This window comes from Lontra canadensis, unplaced genomic scaffold (genome assembly GCF_010015895.1).
Source record: "Lontra canadensis isolate GAN:19392208 unplaced genomic scaffold, GSC_riverotter_1.0 scaffold9, whole genome shotgun sequence".
Lineage (NCBI taxonomy): Eukaryota > Metazoa > Chordata > Mammalia > Carnivora > Mustelidae > Lontra > Lontra canadensis.
Window position 1 is genome coordinate 8,558,162 of NW_022631003.1, and position 21,396 is coordinate 8,579,557.

The following is a 21,396-nucleotide window of genomic DNA, read 5'->3' on the forward strand; positions in this document are numbered from 1 at the left end:
TGCTTGTTCCCTTTGCCATATTAGGGAAATTCTCTCCAATAAATCTCTCCAATATACCTTCTGCTCCCCTCTCTCTTTCTTCTTCTTCTGGAATCCCAATTATCCTAATGTTGTTTCTTCTTATGGTGTCACTTATCTTTCGAATTCTCCCCTCGCGGTCCAGTAGCTGTTTGTCCCTCTTTTGCTCAGCTTCTTTATTCTCTGTCATTTGGTCTTCTATATCACTAATTCTTTCTTCTGCCTCATTTATCCTAGCAGTGAGAGCCTCCATTTTTAATTGCACCTCATTAATAGCTTTTTTGATTTCAACTAGGTTAGATTTTAGTTCTTTTATTTCTCCAGAAATGGCTTTTATATTTCCCGAGAGGGTATCTCTAATATCTTCCATGCCTTTTTCGAGCCCGGCTAAAACCTTGAGAATCGTCATTCTGAACTCTAGATCTTACATATTATCAATGTCTGTATTGATTAGGTCCCTAGCCTTCGGTACTGCCTCTTGTTCTTTTTTTTTTTTTTTTTTGTGGTTAATTTTTCTGCCTTGTCATTTTGTCCAGATAAGAGTATATGAAGGAGCAAGTAAAATACTAAAAGGGTGGCAAAGAACCCAGGAAAACACGCTTTAACCAAATCAGAAGAGACCCCAAATCGTGGGGGGGGAGAAAGGGGATAAAAAGAGGTTCAGAAAAAATAAAAAGAAACAATTAAAAAAAGAAAACAAATAAAGAAAAAATATAAAGAAGAAAAAAATATATATATATTAGATAAACTAGTTAAACGTTAAAAAAGAAAAGGGTAAAAAAAAATAAGGAGCAGAAGAAAAAAAATTGAAAAAAATTAAAAAAGATTAAATTAACTGCAAGACTAAAGAATCATGGGGAGAAAGCCATGAGTTCCGTGCTTTGTTTTCTCCTCCTCTGGAATTCTGCTGTTCTCCTTGGTATTGAACCTGCCCTCCTTGGTAGGTGAACTTGGTCCTGGCTGGATTTCTTGTTGATCTTCTGGGGGAGGGGCCTGTTGTAGTGATTCTCAAGTGTCTTTGCCCCTGGCAGAAGTGCACTGCCCTTACCAGGGGCCAGGCTGAGTAATCCACTCAGGTTTTCTTTCAGGAGCTTTTGTTCCCTGAATGCTTTCCGTAGAGTTCCGGAGGATGGGAATGAAAATGGCAGCCTCCCAGTCTCCGGCCCAGAGGAGCTGAGAGCTCAGGGCCCCACTCCTCAGTGTACCCTCAGAGAATAGCGCCCAATCACTCCCGTCTCCCTGGTCTCCGGCCGCGCTCTAATCTCACCCAGCCTGAGACCAGTCCAAGGTAGACCCGAGCTTAGAGCTCACTCCTTGGCTCTGTCTCTGTAGCCAGCTTTCCTGCTCTAATACCTGCAAGCTCTGCAACACTCAGACACCCCCGATCCTTCTGTGACCCTGTGGGGCCTGGGGTCATGCTGACTCCGCGTGGGCTTCACCCTGGTTTAGCCTCTGGAGCTATTTCCCTCAGTGGAACAGACTTTTAAAAAATCCTGATTTTGTGCTCAGTTGCTCTGCCGTTTGCCGGGAGCCGGCCCCTCCCCCCACGGTCTATCTTCCCATCGCTTTGGATTCACTTCTCCGCCAGTCCTACCTTTCAGAAAGTGGTTGATTTTCTGTTTCTAGAATTGCTGTTCTTCTTCCCTTTGATCTCCCATTGGATTTGTAGGTGTTTGCAATGTTTAGATAAGCTATCTAGCTGATCTCCTGCTACCTGATGTAGTCTCAGCCTGCTACTTCTCTGCCATCTTGACTCCTCCCTCCTCTGAATAATCCTTTTAATGTACTGTTGGATCTTATTGGCTAGTATTTTGGTGAGAATTTTCACATCAATGTTCATCAAGGATATTGGTCTGTGATTCTCTTTTTTGATGGGGTCTTTGTCTGGTTTGGGGATCAAGGTGATGTTGGCCTCATAAAATGAGTTTGGAAGTTTTCCTTCCATTTCTATTTTTTGGAACAGTTCCAGGAGAATAGGTATTAATTCTTCTTCAAATATTTGGTAGAGTTCCCCCGGGAAGCTGTCTGGTCTTGGGCTCTTGTTTGTTGGGAGATTTTTGATAACTGCTTCAATCTCCTTACTGGATATGGGTCTGTTCAGGTTTTTTTATTTCTTCCTGGTACAGTTTTGGTACTTTTTGATGTCTCTAATAATGGACCCATTTCTTCCAGATTGTCAAATATGATGGTGTATAGTTGCTCATAATATGTTCTTTTAATTGTTTGTATTTCTTTGGTGTTGGTTGTGACCTCTCCTTTTTCAGTCGTAATTTTATTAATTTGGGTCCTTTCTCTTTTCTTTTTGATAAGTCTGGCCAGAGGTTTGTCAATCTTTTTAATTCCTTCAAAGAACCAGTTCCTAGTTTTGTTGATTTGTTCTACTGTTCTTTTGGTTTCCATTTCATTGAATTCTGCTCTGATTGTTATTATTTCTCTTCTGCTGGGTTTAGACTTTCTTTGCTGTTCTTTCTCCAGCTCCTTTTAGGTGTAGGGTTAGGTTTTGTCCTTGAAACCTTTCTTGTTTCTTGAGAAAGACCTCTATTGCTATATACTTTCCTCTCAGGACCACCTTCTCTGTGTTCCAAAGATTTTGAACTGTTGTTTTTTCATTTTCATTTGTTTCCATGGTTTTTTAAATTCTTTTTTTTTTTTTTTAATTTTCTGGTTGACCCATTCATTCTTTAGTAGAATGCTCTTTAGCCTCTATGTATTTGAGTTCTTTCTAACTTTCCTCCTATGGTTGCATTTTGTTCTGAAAATATTCAGGGAATGATCCCAATTTTTGGTACCAGTTGAGAAATGATTTGTGACACATGATGTGATCTATTCTGGAGAAAATTCCATGTGCACTAAGGAACCATGTGTATTCTGTTGCTTTGGGATGGAATGTTCTGAATATATCTGTGATGTCCATCCAGTCCAGTGTGTCATTTAAAGCCTTTATTTCCTTGTTGATTTTTGCTTAGGTGATCTGTCCATTTTAGTGAGGAGGTTGTTAAAGTCCCCTACTATTATTGTACTAGTGTTGATGTGTTTCTTTGATTTTGTTATTAATTGATTTGTATAATTGGCTGCTCCCATGTTAAGGGCATAGATATTTAAAATTGTTAGATCTTCTTGTTGGACAGACCCTTTAAGTATGATATAGTGTCCTTCCTCGTTTCTTATTATAGTCTTTGGCTTAAAATCTAATTGATCTAAGGATTGCCACCCCCACTTTCTTTTGATGTCCATTAGCATGGTAAATTGTTTTCCATGCCCCCACTTTAAATCTGGAGGTGTCATTGGGTCTAAAATGAGTTTCTTGCAGATAGCATATCAATGGGTCTTGTTTTTTAATCCAATCTAATACCCTGTGTCTTTTGATTGGGGGCATTTAGCCCATTTACATTCAGGGTAACTATTGAAAGACATTAATTTAATGTCATTGTATTGCTTGTAAGGTGACTGTCACTGTATATTGTCTCTGTTCCTCTCTGATCTATGTTACTTTTAGGTTCTCTCTTTGCTTATAGGACCCCTTTCAATATTTCCTGGAGGGCTGGTTTGGTGTTTACAAACTTTTTTAGTTTTTGTTTGTCCTGAAAGCTTTTTATCTCTCCTTCTATTTTATATGACAACCTAGCTGGATATCATATTCTTGGCTGCATATTTTCCTTGTTTAGTGCTCTGAATATATCATGCCAGTCATTTCTGGTTTGCCAGGTCTCTGTGGATAGGTCTGCTGCCAATCCAATATTTCTACCATTGTGTGTTATAGGCCTCTTGTCCAGAGCTGCTCTCAGGATTTTCTCTTTGTCACAGAGACTTGTATGTTTTACTATTAGAATATGGGATGTTTACCTATTTTTATTGATTTTGAGGGTATTCTCTGTGCCTCCTGGATTTTGATGATTGTTCCCTTCACCAAAAATCGGGAAATTCTCTGCTATAATTTGCTCCAATATACCTTCTACCTCTCTCTCTCTTTCTTCTTCTGGGATCCCAATTATTCTAATATTATTTCATCTTATGGTATCATTTATCTCTCAAATCCTCCCCTCATTGTACAGTAGTTGTTTGTCTCCTTTGCTCAGCTTATTTATTCTCCATCATTTGGTTTTCTATATTGCTAATTCTCTCTTCTGCCTCATTTATCCGAGTTGTAAAGGCCTCCATTTTTTTACTGCACCTCACTAATTGCTTTTTTAAAAATTTCAACTTGGTTCTGTTTTAGTTCTTTTATTTCTCCAGAAGGGGATTCCCTAGTATCTTCCATGTTTTTTTTGATCCCAGCTAACACCTTGATAATTGTCATTCTGATCTCTAGTTCTGACATATTGGTAATGTCCATATTGATTAGGTCCCTAGCTATCAGTACTGCCTCTTGTTCTTTTTATTGTAGTGAGTTTTTCAGCCTTGTCATTTTATCAGATAAGAAAAGATGATCGAGAGAACAAAAAACTAAAAGGGTAGCAACAACCCCAGAAAGATATACACTAACCACATCAGAAGAAACCCAAAACTAGGAGGTGAAGAAATGAAGAAAAGAAAAAAATGAAAAAAAAAATGTATTAGACTGGTGAATACAACAGAGCCACACACTTGATTTTGGATGTGTTTTGGTCTGTTAAAAGAAACTACCTCCCAAAATTTTAAAGAAAGAAAAGGAAAAAAATATATAAATATGTGTATATGTATATATATGTATATACAAAAAAATTATAAACAGGATGAAGGGTTGGAATGTGATTGTAAAGATGAAACTTTAAAAATATTCTAAAAGGGAATTGATAGAAGTTAGTTGGAAAAAAAAAAAAAAGAAAGAATGTGATCAGCCTGGAGACTGGAATAAAGCCATGTGCTAGATTTAGGGTATATTTTGGTCTATTAGAAAAAAAGTGTATCCCAAAATTTTAAAGAAAAAAAAACCTGTATACAAAAAAAAAAAAAAAAAAAGAAAAAGGTTAAATACAATAAAGGGATAGAATATGATTATAACAATAAAAATTAATAAAAAGACTTTTAAAACATACTGATAAGATAAAATAGTTGTAAAATGTTAAAATAAGAGAGACAAAAAATTAAAAAATAGCATAAGAAAAAAAATTTTAAAAATTTAACTTTGAAAGCCTAAAGAATCATTGGAAAAAAAGCCGTGAATTCTATGTGTTGCTTTCCCCTAGCTCTGGAGTTCTGCAGTTCTCATTGAATAGTGAGCTTGGTCTTGACTGGATGTTCTTGCTAATCTTCCGGGGGAGGGGCCTGTTGCCATAATTCTCAAATGTCTTTTCCCAGTGCGGAGTTGTACTGCCCTTGCCAGGAGCCAGGTTAAGTAACTTGCTTGGGTTTGCTCTCAGTATCTTCCCCCCCCCGCCCCGAATGCTTTCTATACAGCTTTGGAGGATGGGAAATAAAATGGCAGCCTTCCAGTGTCTGGCCAGTAGGAGCCAAGAGCTCAGGTCCCCACTCCTCAATGCACCCTCAGACAAAAGCAGTCAATCATTCCTGTCTCCCTGGTCTCCAGCTGTGCTCAATGCTCACCCAGCCTGTTACCAAATGTTTCTATCTCTGGTTTAGGGCCCACTTTGGAGTCTCCAAACCCAGCAGATTCCTGCAGTGCACTCTTGCACTGTCCTGGCAGAGGAGGAAGGAGGGGTTCTCCCCATATCTGCCACTTGTGGGGTTCCTGCTTGAAGAGCAGTGGCCTGACTATTCCTTGGATCTTGGTTTAAGGTAACCCCAAGCTGAGAGACCACTGCTTGGCTCCATCTCTGCACCCAGCTTACCCACTCTGATATCTGAGAGCTCTGCCACATTCAGACAACCTTTGGTATTTTTATGACTCAGTTCCCACTAGTCAATAATAGAAATGGCAGTAGCCCCTCCAGTGTCACCTAGCATGAGGGAAATTATCACAGACAAGTTAGGATAGAGAGGGACAATGGTCCAAACTGGTTACCTCAATATATATCAATTATATGTATATATACCTCAATATATATAAATTCTGTAATTAAATATATGTGTGTGTGTTTATATCATATATATATATATATATGTATATGTATATATATATATATATGTGTGTGTGTGTGTGTGTGTGTGTGTGTTTTGGTATCTCCTGGATTCCTAGACGGAGCCTATCCCTGAATTGTAGTGTTTTATCTCATGGCAAATACATTCTTACACCTTGTCCTTGTCTAGCTATTCCAAAATTGTTGGCATTCCATAAACATGCTGTATATTTCCTACCATTGTGTCTTTACTTCTGTTTCTCTTTCTGTTTTCAATTTGCGTCTTATTCAAAATTTCTATACTTTAACACTGATTTCAACTATTTAATCCTATACAAATCTTAGGAATAATTCTGAGGCTTTAGGAATTCGTTTGATGGTATCATCACCTGTCTTTATTCCCCTACTCTACTACTCTATTTGTATATAGTTTTCATGGTTCTTAGAACATAATGTCTGCTTAATGAATGTTTAATTTATATATTGTTGAGCATTAAGTGTGAAAGCAAAGAGAAAAACAGTTGAAAAATAGTAAAACTTCTTATAATGTGTGCTATTTACTATCTAAATAGCACTATTACTAGTGCCTCTCTGTGAATTTTGATAGGGATAATTTAGTGATTTGTTAAGTTTTAGAAAAAAATACAATTTTCTCTAAAATAAAGTGTATACAATATTCTATTAGTATATAGGAATACTTACCTTCGATTGAGGATTTTTAGAGGAAAATACTTTTCAGATTGGTGAGTTGAATCTTGTTAATCTAATTTACAATGCAGCCTACCATGTACTAATGTGATGAATCTAATATTATATTTTAATTAGTTCTCTGGTGTTTTTCTAATCAAGTTGAGAGACTTTCTGCAATTTTATAAATGTAATTCATCAATTGGAAAAAATAGTTAATCAAAACCATTTCCAAGTTATGTAACTTCATTAAAACTGTAAAAATGATTATATTTCTATTTAACAGGCACAAATTAAAGAATTGTGTTTTTTCAAGTCTTCATCACTTACTTTTTCATTTTTATATCTTGAATTTTATTTTTACTATATGGATTGAGACACAGTGAAGTAAAACTATTTAAATTTCTTATAAATACCATTCAATATATAATTTTGCTAATGGCTAAAATTTATTGATTACTAATCAAAAGATAGTGAAGGACTATCATTTATATTTCTTAGAACAATTTTATGATTATCTCTATTTCACAGATCTAAAGTTGAGATTTAAAATGATTACATAATTTGTCCAATTCACATAAATCGTAAATAGAATAGCAAGGATTGTAAAAATCCAAATGTTATATTTGTATTCATTAAAATATACTGCCTTCTTCAAACAGACTCCATATACATCAAAAATTCACCATGTGAGTTGTGTGTGTGTGTGTGTGTGTGTGTGTGTGTGTATGTATTCATTTATATGTATGGACATTTATATGTATAAGCACATTGATATGTGTGCTTTATATGTATAAGCACATTGATATGTATGACAAGTTCTACACAGTTAGTGAAAAAACAAAACAAAACAAAACACAATGCTTTCTTTTTTCTCAGGTTTACAGGCCAGGAATCTAAACTTTCAAGAGTCAAGAGCAAATGGATATCCATGTAAATTAATTCATAAAAATGCATTTTTCAATCTGCCTCTTTTAACCCATTGTTATCCTTTTAATCACATTGGATTAGGGGAAGTCATAACCATGAGACCCCAGACAAATTTAGACTTACCTAAGTTAGGTTTGCTTAACTATTGACTTTGAACAAGAAACTTAATATCTCAGGTCCTCAATTTTTTAAATACTTCTAAAGTGGATAACAATAGCTGCACTATAAAATAGTTTTTAAACTAGTAACATGACATAAAACAACAAGATAATTGCCTGGAATAATCCATACCAACTTCAGACTGAAATGAAAGTAGACTGGTTCTTCACATATCAAAAATAGGATGCTAATTATGTCTAATAAAATGGAAAGACTTTATTTGTTTATACTTATTCTGTATCTTTCCTAGCTAGGCAAAATCAATTACTGATTTTTAAAAACATTATAAAAATGTGACTTAAGAAGATATTCTACAAAGAAATTCTTGATAGAAAATTTCTTATTTTGCTCTATTCCATAAAAAAAAAATCTAAGAACTGAAACTCTACTGACTTCAAATGAAGTGCATACTTACATTAGCTCAGCAATGTGCAGAACAAGATAAGCAATGACCCTTTTGATTCTATAAAGAGAGAACTACCAACAATAGGGCACAAGTCTGAAATTCATCCATTTCAAGAGTGTTGATATAAAAGATATAAACACTAATTTCATGGAAAAACATCAATATGCTTAAATGCCTTCAAGTGAACAAAATTAGATAGTTTAAATAAATAAGTTTAAATGAAATTTGCTATGTATATAAATTGTAGATGTAATGAAGTTGTTGTTATACTAAACAAAGTACTATTTCTGATAAAGTGTTCTCATGTGGATGAACTAAAATTCTTAAGACTTCTGTTCAAAATTCATATGTGTGAATTCTTTGACTTTGTTGACATTTTGCATGCTTATTTACAAAATGTGTAAGGAGGAATTATAAGCCTGATCTGGTCATTACTGTAAGACGAGTGAGATTTTTTTGAGAAAACTATTCTACACTACACTCATGAATATCAGAAGGATCCTAATATTGAAATCATGGTATCTTTTCTCAATTACAATTCTGAAGGAAAATGAGAGATAGATAAATAGAGATGATATTTATATCATCTGTACACACACTTATAGTAAGTTTTCTGTTTAAAAAGGTATGTTTTCTTCTTAATTTTATTCTACATAATCTATATTAAAATGCTAAACAGTACATAATGATTGAGTGAATGTGTGTGTGCTCTTTAACATTCTTCCCTGGTCCAATAAAATATTTCCAAAGTTATACCTCATATTTAAAAATAATACAGATCTACGAAGTGTATCAATTTGGTAATGGATCCTTTAGGACAATATCTAGATCCCCCATTTAAAACCCAGGCACTTAGATGTCCATCAATAGATGAATGGATAAAGAAGATGTGGTATATATACAATGGAATATTATGTAGCCATTAAAAAAAAAACAAAGTCCTGTTATTTGCAATGATGTGGATGGAACTAGAGGCTATTATGCTAAGTGAAATAAGTCAATCAGAAAAAGGCAATTATCATATCATCTCACTGATAAGAAGAATTTGAGAAACAAATCAGAGGATCATAGAAGAAGGGAGGGAAAAATGAAACAAGATGAAATGAGAGAGGAGACAAACCCTAAGAGACTCTTAATCTCAGGAAACAAACTGAGGGTTGCTGGAAGGGAGGTGGGTGGGAGGGATGGGGTGTCTGGGTGATGGACATTGAGGAGGGTATGTGCTATGGTGAATGCTGTGAATTGTGTAATACTGATGAATCACAGACCTGTACCCCTGAAACAAATAATACATTATATGTTAATAAAATAAATAAATAAAACCAAGGCACTCATCCTTCTAGCTGGCTTCTAGCCAGCAGGCGTGCTGGCTACTGACAGCTTACAGCTGAGTTCCTCTTTAGGAATTAGCTTGCCTGGAAGGGAGCTGCCTCACCCAGAACAATGGTCACTCCTTGAGGGTAGATTGCACCCAATGACTGGTCCATATTGGGGTACAAAGGCCTGGCCGTCTTGTCTTGACTGAAAAAGAACAGCTCCAAAAGTCCATACTGCTCCAGAGTCCCTCAAAGGATCAGCCAAGGCCTCTATAGAAACTTTTGCAAATGCGTCACAATTTACCTTTTCCCTCTACCAGTGCATCTCCCTTCACAGCATCACAGGTACTGTTCCAGAGAGACCTCCGCAGTAACTGGCCTACACACAAATATTCTCAGAATCTGTCTCTGGGGCAAACTGACTTCAGACATAAGGACTAGTTTGGAGGTTACTACAATCATAGTATTAATGTCAATGAGTATTATCTTTAGACAATATGAGTATTCAGTTATAAAGGTAATAGGTATATACTCTTTGATAAATAATGTTTTATGATCATCTGTACCTTAACCATTACCAAGGTGATGAATATGACCTTATAAATAAGTTCATAACATATTTATAGCTCAATAAGTAATAAGATAGCCTTTATCAACTACTTCCTATATGCCACATGCTTATACATTATCTTACAAATTTCTAATGATGAGAAAATCAGAGGTTTGAGTTGAATTATTTGCTGAATACAGTTTAACAGAACCAGCATTCAAACTAAGGCCTACTTTATCCTAAATATTGTGATACTGTGAATTTTCTACCCTAAGGCTATAAAACTAATGGACCAAATCAGTAGGTGCCTATTGGTAACACTTCTGGAGTGTGTGAGAAGAAATAGTGGATAAGAGAAATAGATGCAGCTATATGAGGAAAGTGGGATCTATGAAGAAAGCCTTTCTAAAGAGTTCCAGAAGAAAAGTTAACATCATTAGAATGATCTGTATCAGAGGAAAGCATTACAGATAATGAAAAACAGCTCCCAATGTAGAACCATTGGTGATTTTAGTGCTTTTAGCTAGGGGTTAAGGGAACTCATGAACAGTTTTCATAGCTAACATTAATTAATGCTATTTTTTAAAGATTTTATTTATTTACTTATCTGTCAGAAAGAGAGAGAGAGAGAGTGCACACACACAAGCAGGCAGAGTGGCAGGCAGTGGCAGAGAGAGGAGCAGGCTCCCTGCCAAGCAAAGAGCACAACACGGGACTTGATCCCAGGACCCTGGGATCATGACCAGAGCTGAAGGCAGCAGCCCAACCGACTGAGCCACCCAGCCATCCCTAATTAATTCTATTTTTAATTGTCAAAAAATAATTTTAGCTATGTTATTGTTAAAGAGTTTCCTAATGGGAAAGGGGATGAGGTTTGAAATAAGAAATTTTATATTCTTCCACCCAGACATACAACAAATATTTTTAAAGAGTTCTTTAGTTTTTAATTTTTTTAAGTAATCTCTACACCCAACATGGAGCTCAAATTATGACCCAATGATCAAGAGTCGGATGCTATACCATCTGAGCCAGCCATATGCCCTTAAAGTGTTTTTAATGATTGTAATCCTTGATATGAATTTTTTTTTCCACTTTGGTATCCTTAAAATGTAAGAATTTGCTAATCCATGCATTATATTTAAAGCAGTAGTTGGAAAAATTATTTTTTTTCTTTGAAATTAATAAAAACTCAACTTCTCCAGGAGTTATTTTTTGAGTGTTTATATAAATAGAATGAGGGAATTGCTGAACAGGGTTGTAGAGGATCCTGTGAGGTTTCTCTACATTCGTTACTAATCAAGCATGAACAAGATGTCCTACTCTCTGTTATGTTGTTTGTTATAAAAGGGCTTTGGATTTGATTTTGATGAAAGTTCTTAAAAGAAATTCCTGTTATAAGCATGAACACTTACAACACTTAGGATAAACACTGAATGTCTATAATAGCCAAAATTGAAATGCACAAATATATGAATCCCAGGCACTAGGAAAATATTTTTTATAAATTATATCTTGCTATTGTGAAATCATACAAAACTCTATAAGACTTTTAGCCAATATTAGAAATAAAGCCAGTGCTTGCTCTAGGACATATTCAACTACAAGCTTGGGGATAAAATATTTGTAGAGTGTGTGAATTCTGTGGCAAGTTGGTCAAAGTACAATTCTATATATTAATCAGATAAATGTATGCTTTGAAGCCTTTGCCAAAATGACTAAATTTGGAATAGTTGAATAAGAAACTTAGTTGATAAAAAAGTAAAAACAACAACAAAAAAACAAAGAAAGAAAAAACGAACCAAAAAGAAATGTACCTTGAAATGGGCCTTAACCATTTTTTATAACACTGTTGTGCCAGTGATGAGCCTGCCAGTGTTTCAGAGGGAGGACATTTCAAGACATGACTTCATTAGAATATGGTAGAGAAGGACTGAGTATAGCTAGGAGAAGGAAGAGTCTGAGAAATAAATTTCTAGAATGAATGAATCCTAGATAATAGAGTAGACTTTTGTTAGAGGTGGGGGAGATAATTTGTAGTTGGATTATAAAGGGACCTGACACTCTAAGAAATATCAGAGGGGAGCTTTAACACAAACAAGAAAGTTCCAGACATGTGAGCAATAACTGGGATACCTAGTATCAGATAGATGAGTAAGGGAGACTTTCCAGCCCTTTGAGAACTCGTAATGAGAGAAGGTAGGCAGACATTTGTCCCCAACTACTGTGTGTGTCAATTACAAAGGGAAATGAAAACCAGCACCCATTCTCTTCATTCATTCAAGTATTTATTGAGTATCTACTGTTTGTCAGGAACTTCCTGAATTAGCAGACAAACAGAATTCTCTACCCTCATGAAGATTACATTCTAGTGGAAGATGCAGACAATAAAAAGTAAATATATAAATAAGTATACATTTTATTAGATTATAATGAATGCTAATAAGTAAAATAAAGCATCAAAGTACATAACAAGGAGGAAAATTACATTTGTAGATGGGATGACCAGAAAAAGTCTCACAGAGGTCACCTTTGAGCAAATTCTGGAAGGAATTGAGAGAGAGAAGCCTGCAAATATCTGTGGTAACAGCATTCCAAACATCCTAAAATGGTAATACAACTGGAATGTGACGATAAAGGAATGAGCCAAAGGTAGAAAAAGTAGATAACATAATTGGGAAAACAATAGATAATTTAGGCTCTTACGGGGTCATGATGGAGACTTTGAATCTTAATCATTCTTGAAATTAAGTAAAATATCAGTGAATTTAGTGCTTCTGTATGAATAGAATACAAATTTGGCATCTACATCTTAAGATTATGTTCTCTGAAGAGACACATGTTATGCCCCAAGCGTAATCAGCACTGTGTCAGCTATAAATGTCCACTGCCTATTACTCAATAAACACTTGAGTAATAGAACATAGTTACTCCTTTAAGAACCCCCTAACCTAGAGTCTTCATTCTCTTATAATTCACTGACAGACATTAGGGAGATATGGTATAGTTGTTTGCCTAGAATCTAACAGCAAACTCGTCTCTGTGTGCCAACATCGTGACCTTTGGTAAGCACCTTGGTCCCTCCATGTGTAAAATGAGGAAACTATTAGAACACATATAGTTTTGAGGATCAAAATGATAGAGTATGGGGAACAACCCTATTTCTTTCAGAACAGTAAATTTCAACCAGTGTTACTATCATTTTATCATTATTAAAGCATTACCAAATCAAGTTGTCAGAAATCTATGTATATGCAAAAAAATATGTACCAGTATTTTAATTAGCTCTCCTGATTCCAGCACATTTTTTTTGATATCAGGGCCTGTTTCTGAAAAAAAAACAAAAAAACAAAAAAACAAATTTGGGCTGATGGTAAATTTTGTTGATTCTAAGTTCCCTTGCACTTGAAAACAGACTTGCCTGTATCTATTAAAGATGTATTTCTTGCAAGTTCCTCTTCCACACATTTATTAATTCAGACAGACTTCCTCTGGTTTTTGGCCTGTGTGTATGTTCATATAAACAGAGCTACAGATGGTTATGACAAGTTCTTGTTTGTGCATATCGGAGGGCATGCTGTGTGGCAAATTGCACTCTTGTTTTTCTCAAGTAAATTTCAGTGAATTTTCTGTTTCATTTTTCCCTATGATAGGGCATCATATGGCCCATAGTGAACAAATGTAAATCTAAAGTAGCATGGGCACAAAATAAGGTGCCAGTATAATAACATTTCTATTGTATCAAGCTTTAATAAGGCTTGTAATTGGTTTTGGTTGCCAAACATATGGGTCAGTGAGAATAACGTTGAAAGTAGATTAGATGCAATTCAGGCAGCTATATTAAGAGCTCAATGTGGTGAATTTTGCTGTTATCGCAGAAAGAATAGAAATGGTATGTCACTAATGTCAATGTGTTTTCATTTGATCTAAAACCTTAATGTGTGTTGGGAGCCAAAACAGAAGAAATACTCTCAAGTTTATCAAATTAAAATAATTCTATTGCATAAATGAGTTGGTGGAGAAAAATTTATTCACAACTCTGCTTAGGATGCTATAGTTACTTAATTAAAAATACTAATAGTGATATTGATAAAATATCAGGAAACATCAGAAATATCAGAAAAAATATCAGGAAACTCAGAAGTCTAAATTCTAGAATTAGGTCACTAGGTAGGAATTATTGAAAGGGTAGTAAAAACTTTGGTTTTTACTACCAAGGAAAACTTACAATTTTCATTGACTAAAACTCCTTCCCTTTATTGGTTCTTACTAGTTATAGTCAAGTAAATTATGCCAAAGAAGACTTGAAGTAGATAAGACCCAGAAAAAATGTTAATCAATTTGATGGAGTAATAGAATGAAGATTTTATTCTCAGAGGACCATTCCTGGGATATATTAAATTATCAATAAAATAGCTACTCACATTTAACAACAATGCAATGTACCAAACTGATCACTATTATTTCCTCCCCTTTTTAAGGAATAGAAGTTGAGAAAGCAAAAAAAATTGTTAAAATAAAAAAAGAAGTTGATAGCAAAGGCCAAAATTAGAATTGAGAATTTCTAACTTTAATTCTGTATTCAGTCCACTAATCTGCAGTGCTATTCACTAGAGAAATTGAACAATAATCTATAATACATTTCACAAACTTGTATATATACCATTAAAACTTCCAAAAAACTTGAAAAATTTTTATAAATTTGTTTTGATTTTTTTCTTCTACAATAAGCACTCTGGTCCTATCAAGTTTCAGGTTTATAACTTTAACTTCTTTTGAGTAATGTGAGTGGAAACAGAAGCTGGAGGGATTTTTGTCAGAGTGAGAAAATTAACTTTTTTTCTTTCTCATGTAAGTATAAGAAAAAGAAAAACCTGCTAAATTGATTTTGGCCAAACTTCTCAAAATATTCACCTTTAGGCTGAGAAGAAAAGAAGAAAATTTCAGCTCAAAGGATTTTTTCATGAAGTTATAAACTACTGAAATATAAATTCAAGCTCTAAATCAATTACAATTTTAAATTCAGTGTTTACTAACACAAAGGTTGATATCTTAGAGTAATATTTTTATTGACCTCAGAAATGATAAAAAGTGAAAAGGAAAAAAAATATAGTAAACTAGCAATAGCAAAAACAAATGCAAATTTGAGCTAACATGATATTTTTACAAAATAGTATAACTAGTTTTGAGAAACATCATGGAACCGAAGGAAATTCTGAGTTTTTTAAATGAAACACCATTTCATTCTAGTAGAAATATATGCTAAAAAATCAAATCATTAGAAATTAAAATCAGTTTGTAAAATTAAATCAGTTTTCATTCAGTAATTCAAAAATTTCTTATATATCTTGCAATCACTGATTGCAAAACATTGGAAAAGATACAGGAAAGCTTTAAAGCATAGATCATTCTGGTAGTTTTGCTGAGCAGAGGTTATTGGGAATATGGATTAAAAATGAAACTATAGGGGCGCCTGGGTGGCTCAGTGGGTTAAAGCCTCTGCCTTTGGCTCAGGTCATGATCCCAGAGTCTTGGGATCGAGCCCCGCATCGGGCTCCCTGCTTGGCGGGGAGCCTGCTTCCTCCTCTCTCTCTGCCTACTTGTGATCTCTGTCTGTCAAATAAATAAATAAAATCTTAAAAAATAAATAAATAAATAAATAAATAAAAATGAAACTATAGTTTTAAAAATTAAATAACTATTAAGTATTGTATTCACAGATCCATGAACAATGAAATTGAAAAGGACTTCAAAGACACTCAAGTTCAGTGTTTTTTTTTTTTTTTTTTTATATAGGGTTCTTGACATTTTATCTACGTCATTGTTATATTCTTTTTCCATGGGTTAGGAAACTATAATATTATAGAGCAAAAAGAAATTGACAGCAAATATGAAATTATTTGTTGGACAGAACCATGTTGAACACTGTAAATGTTTGGCAGTCCTGGTCTGCCAGTTATTAAATGCCAATACCAACTCACCATTCATAGAAACCAAACAAATAAACAACAACAAAAAATGAAACAAAAAATGTCCAAATGTTTCTATGAAACAGACTTCTCCCAAGTGAAAAATTTTGAAGCTGGTCCAAATTCTTCCTTTCACAGAGAAAACTGAAGTCCAGAAAACTGTACTTTCCTAAATGACTTAATTAACCCACAAAAGATTTGAATATACTATTTTATTTAGATACTACATAAGTGAATTATACTTAAGATTTTTTATGCAAATTCTTGGTTATCATGATTAGGGTTAATCAGCTTTCACTCTATTTTTTTTTCAAATCTGCCAGAGAATAAGAAATGAATAATAAACTATAAAAATTGACAAATTAAGTGAACCAAGAAAGAGAATTCTTTATCATTATTTTTTGTGATTATTGTTTCATCATAGTAAGTGTACTATTTAACCCCCATCCCCTATTTCCCCCAACCTCCCACCTACCTCCTCTCTGGTAACATCAATTTGTTCTGTGCAGTTAAGAGTTTATTTCTGATTTGTATTCTCTCTCTCTCTCTTTTCCTTTCCTTGTTTTTTTTTTTAATTCCTCATATGAGTGAAATCATATGGTATTTGTCTTTCTCTGACTGACTTATTCTGCTTAGCATAGTACTCTCTGTCTCCATCCATGTCACTGCAAATGGCACTATTTCATTCTTTTTTATGACTAAATAATATTCCGTGACAGAAAAGTAGATGATAGATAAGTAGATAGTAGATAGATAGATAGATAGATAGATAGATCTTCTTTATCTTCTTTATCAGTGGACAGTTGCACTGCTTCCATAGTTCGGCTATTGTAAATAATGCTACAATAAATATATGGGTGCACAGATCCCTTTGAATTAGTATTTCCATATTTTTTGGGTAAATACCCAATAACATAATTCCTGAATCATAGTGTCATTCTATTTTTAATTTCTTTAGGAACCCCCATACTGTTTTCCACAGTGGTTGTACCAATTTTCATTCCCACCCAGCATTGCAGGAGGGTTCCTTTTTCTCCACATCCTTGCCAATACCTGTTGTTTCTTCTGTGTTTGATTCTAATCATTCTGCCAGCTGTGATATGATATTTCATTATAGTTTTGATTTTAATTTCCCTGATGATCATTGATGTTGAGCATTTTTTTAAGTGTCTGTTGGCCATCTGGATGTCTTCTTTGGAGAAATGTCTCTTTAAGTATTCTGTCCATTTTTTAATTGGATTATTTGTTTTTTGGGCAGAGTTGCATCAGTTCTTTATATATTTTGGATACTAATCCTTTATCAGATGTATCATTTGCAGATATCTTCTTCCATACATCTGTGCCTTTTAGTTTTATTGCTTGTTTTCTTCACTGTGCAGAAACTTTTTTATGTTGATGTAGTCCTAATAGTGTATTTTTGCTTTTGTTTCCTTTGCCCCATGAGACATATCTACAAAAACGTTGCTACAGCCAATGTCAGAGAGATTACTGCCTGCGCTCTCTTTAAGGATTTTTGTGATTTCAGGTCTCAAATTTAAGTCCTTAATCCATTTTCAGTTTATTTTATGTATGGGAAAAGAAAGTGATCCAGTTCCATTCTTTTACATGTGGCGGACCAGTTTTCTGACCACCATTTGTTAAAGAGACTGTCTTTTTCCCATTGTATATTCATTTCTCCTTTGTGGAAGATGAATTGGCCATATGGTTTTGGGTTTATTTCTGGTCTCTCTATTATGTTCTATTGATCTGTGTGTCTATTTTTGTGCCAGTACTATACTGTTTTAATTCCTACCACTTTGTAATATAACTTAAAACCTGGAATTGTGACACCTCTAGTTTTTTTCTTTTTCAATATTGCTTTGGTTGTTCAAGGTTTTTTGTCGCTCCATACAAATTTTAGGATTGTTTGTTCTAGTTCTATGAAAAATGCTGTTGGTATTTTGATAGTGATTGCATTAAATCTGTAAGTTGCTTTGAGTAGTATAGACATTTATGAGATTATTTATTTCATAAAATAAAAAGATATAAAATATGTCACCATCTATCTAAAATGTTAAGAGGGGAATAGGAGTAAAAAATGGGTTTAAACTTAAGTGACCCTCAACTTAATATAGACTGCTATTTGCAGAAGATGTTATATACACACTTAATGGGAACCACAGATCAAAAACCAGCAATAGATATGCAAAGTATAAAGAGAAAAGAATCAAAGTATAACACTAAAGAAAGCCAACAACCCATGAAAGAAAGCAAGAGAAAAAAAGGATTAGAGAAAATCTATAGAAACAGTCACAAAACAAGTAACAAAATGGTAATGATCGATAGTTACTATAAATGGAAATGGGCTAAATGCTCCAATCAAAAGACAGGAGGTAACAGAGTGGATAAGAAAACATATGATCCCCTCTGATTTCCCCCAACTCACTTCTCCTCTCCATCTCCCAATATCCTCCATGTTATTCCTTATGCTCCACTCTCTGCTTGACTTATTTAACTTAGCATAATCTCTTCCAGTCCCATCTATGTTGATACAAAACTTGGGTATTCATCCTTTCTGATGGAGGCATAATACTCCATTGTATATATGGACCACATCTTCTCTATCCATTTGTCTGTTGAAGGGCATCTTGGCTCTTTCCACAGTTTGGCAACTGTGGCGATTCCTGCTATGAACATTGGGCTACAGATGGCCCTTCTTTTCACTACTTCTGTATCTTTGGGATAAATACCCAGTAGTGCAATTGCAGGATCATAGGGTAGCTCTATTTTTAATTTCTTGAGGAATCTCCACACTGTTTCCCAAAGTGGCTGCACCAACTTGCATTCCCACTAACAGTGTAAGAGGATTCCCCTTTCTCCACATTCTCTCCAACACTTGTTGTTTACTGTGTTGTTGATTTTGGCCATTCTAACTGGTATAAAGTGCTATCTCAATGTGGTTTTGATTTGAATCTCCCTGATGGCTAGTGATGATGAACATTTTTTTCATGTGTCTGTTATCCATTTGTATGTCTTCTTTGGAGAAGTGAATTCTTTAAGAAGCAAATGTGGATATATAACTTTTAAAATTAAAGACCAGTTGTCTTTCAAAAGACACACTGAAATATAATTAAATACAAAGTTTAAAACAAAGGCCAGGGCATGGACTGATTGATTTTAAATTAAAAACAATAACCTAATTATATTGTTCATATCAAATAAGTTATGATTGTTAGAGTTCAAACAATGTATACAAGAAAGAAATCATTTTATTGTAATATAATATGTAACCATAAATATATCTCAAAGTAATAACAAATTTTTTTAGAACAATATTTTTAGAAAGTTGACAAAAAGAAATCATCATAGGAGTTATAAAAATACACTTCCATGTATAGGGACACATCAGGTTCCACACATGGGAGGGAGTCTGCTTGGAATTCTCTCCTTCTCCTCTTTGCACTGCTTGCACTCTCTCTCTAAAATAAATAAATACATCTTTAAAAAAATACATTTCCTTGTGTAAACAAAAGATAAGTATATAAAAGGAGTTTAAATCTTGCCTTTGATTTCCACCCTCCAAAAGATGAATCTTGGACCAAGAGAATTAATGAGTAAATTATTTAAAATTTGTCACAAGTAAAATTAATATTACATAAAATATTAAAAGCACTTGCAAATGTGGAAAAGAGATATACTTTTATTTATTACAAATGATAGCTCTTTATTTAAAACTTTACAAAAAATTACCACAAGAAAGAATAATTATAAACATAGATATAAATAACTAAAACAGAATAAAAAAAGAAATAGAATAAAATAATAAAATTGAAAGCAATCATCATACATGGATTTATGGGACACTTTAATAAGTACATAGCAACAATGCATATTTTAAAACCCCCACAAACTCCTTAATGTATGCTGAGAAAGCATTTGCAAACACACTTGTACCTGACTAGTTATTTAAAATTGGGAATATATGTACACCTGAAACTAATATTACACTGCATATTACTAACTAGAATTTAAATAAAAACTTAAAATTAAATAATAAATTTAGAAATATACTGCTATTTACTTAATAAGAATATATATCCACTTCCTTTGACACTGTAATTTCAGTTCTGAAAAGTAATCCTGATATATCTAAAATTAGGGAATATTTAAGTAGATTATAATATCTTCATATGATGGAATGCAGTTGGATAACAATTATGTTACATTTAAGTATATTCATACACACATTTATATACAAAAGAAAATGCTATGTATTGCTAAAAAATGGGATTTTACAATTGGTATGACTTTAATTTTGGAAGAAAATAAGTCTAAGAAAACAAAGACCTTCTAAGCATAAATTACAATTATATGATTGAATTATAGTGCTGTATACGATTTTCAATGATTATCTGCATCTTCCAAAAGAAAATTTTATTGATTTTACTCTGAATTTTTTAAAAACTGGATAACAATAAAATCTGTCTAGTATCCTAGATTCAGTTGTCTCAACATTTGTTTTTACCTAAGGAATAAATAATTTCTTTACCTAAATTTGTGTTTTAGATATAAAGTTAGATGAATGACTTATCATCATTTTCTCTTGGTCCTTTTTCTTTAAACATGTGCAAAAATTATAAAAATAAAAAATAAAGACTTACCTTAAGAACATAAGCACAGTCATGATGGTTTCCTACCATTAAAGTATTTACTTTCAGAATATTCCTAACTTTTCATTTACAGATTTTGGTTCACCCTCCAAGCAGACAAGTCTCATGGAACAGCTGGGCACAGATGCCTTTTGCATCTGGTCTCTGAAAAAGTAATCCACAGAGCCCAGATTTTTAGAGCAGTCTGTATATATATTTATATCAGTTTTAAAACTAGAAGAGTTCTCATAGAAGAAACACTTTTTAAAATTCGTTGTGGGGATCCTAAAGTTATTAATCATGACCTTTCTCCAGAGAAGATCACTTAAGCCATCATAAAATTTTATCTAATATTTAATAACTCTTACTGTTAAGGAACCAATCATCCTTTTGAACTTAAATCCTTGATGCAGTAGTTAGGATGGCTTCTAAGTGTTTTATCCCCAATGGGATAAAATTCTGTGTAAACACCTTTTAAATGCAGAATGTTGGCAAGAGTTATTCCAGTGAAATAGAGGAGAGTCATGGAAATACTTCACTTTTGTTTTAGCCATGAATACCATAGCTATTGTCTTCTACTCCAAATAAGCATTGAATAGAGAGGTGACTGAGAGAAGATCCAATCTGAATGTGAAAACATGTATATTTGGAATTATTTTAAACATGTATATAATTACAAAGGTGGATTTTTCTAGATGTAATGACGAAGTGACTTCAGATTGGGAATTACTAGTTCAGAT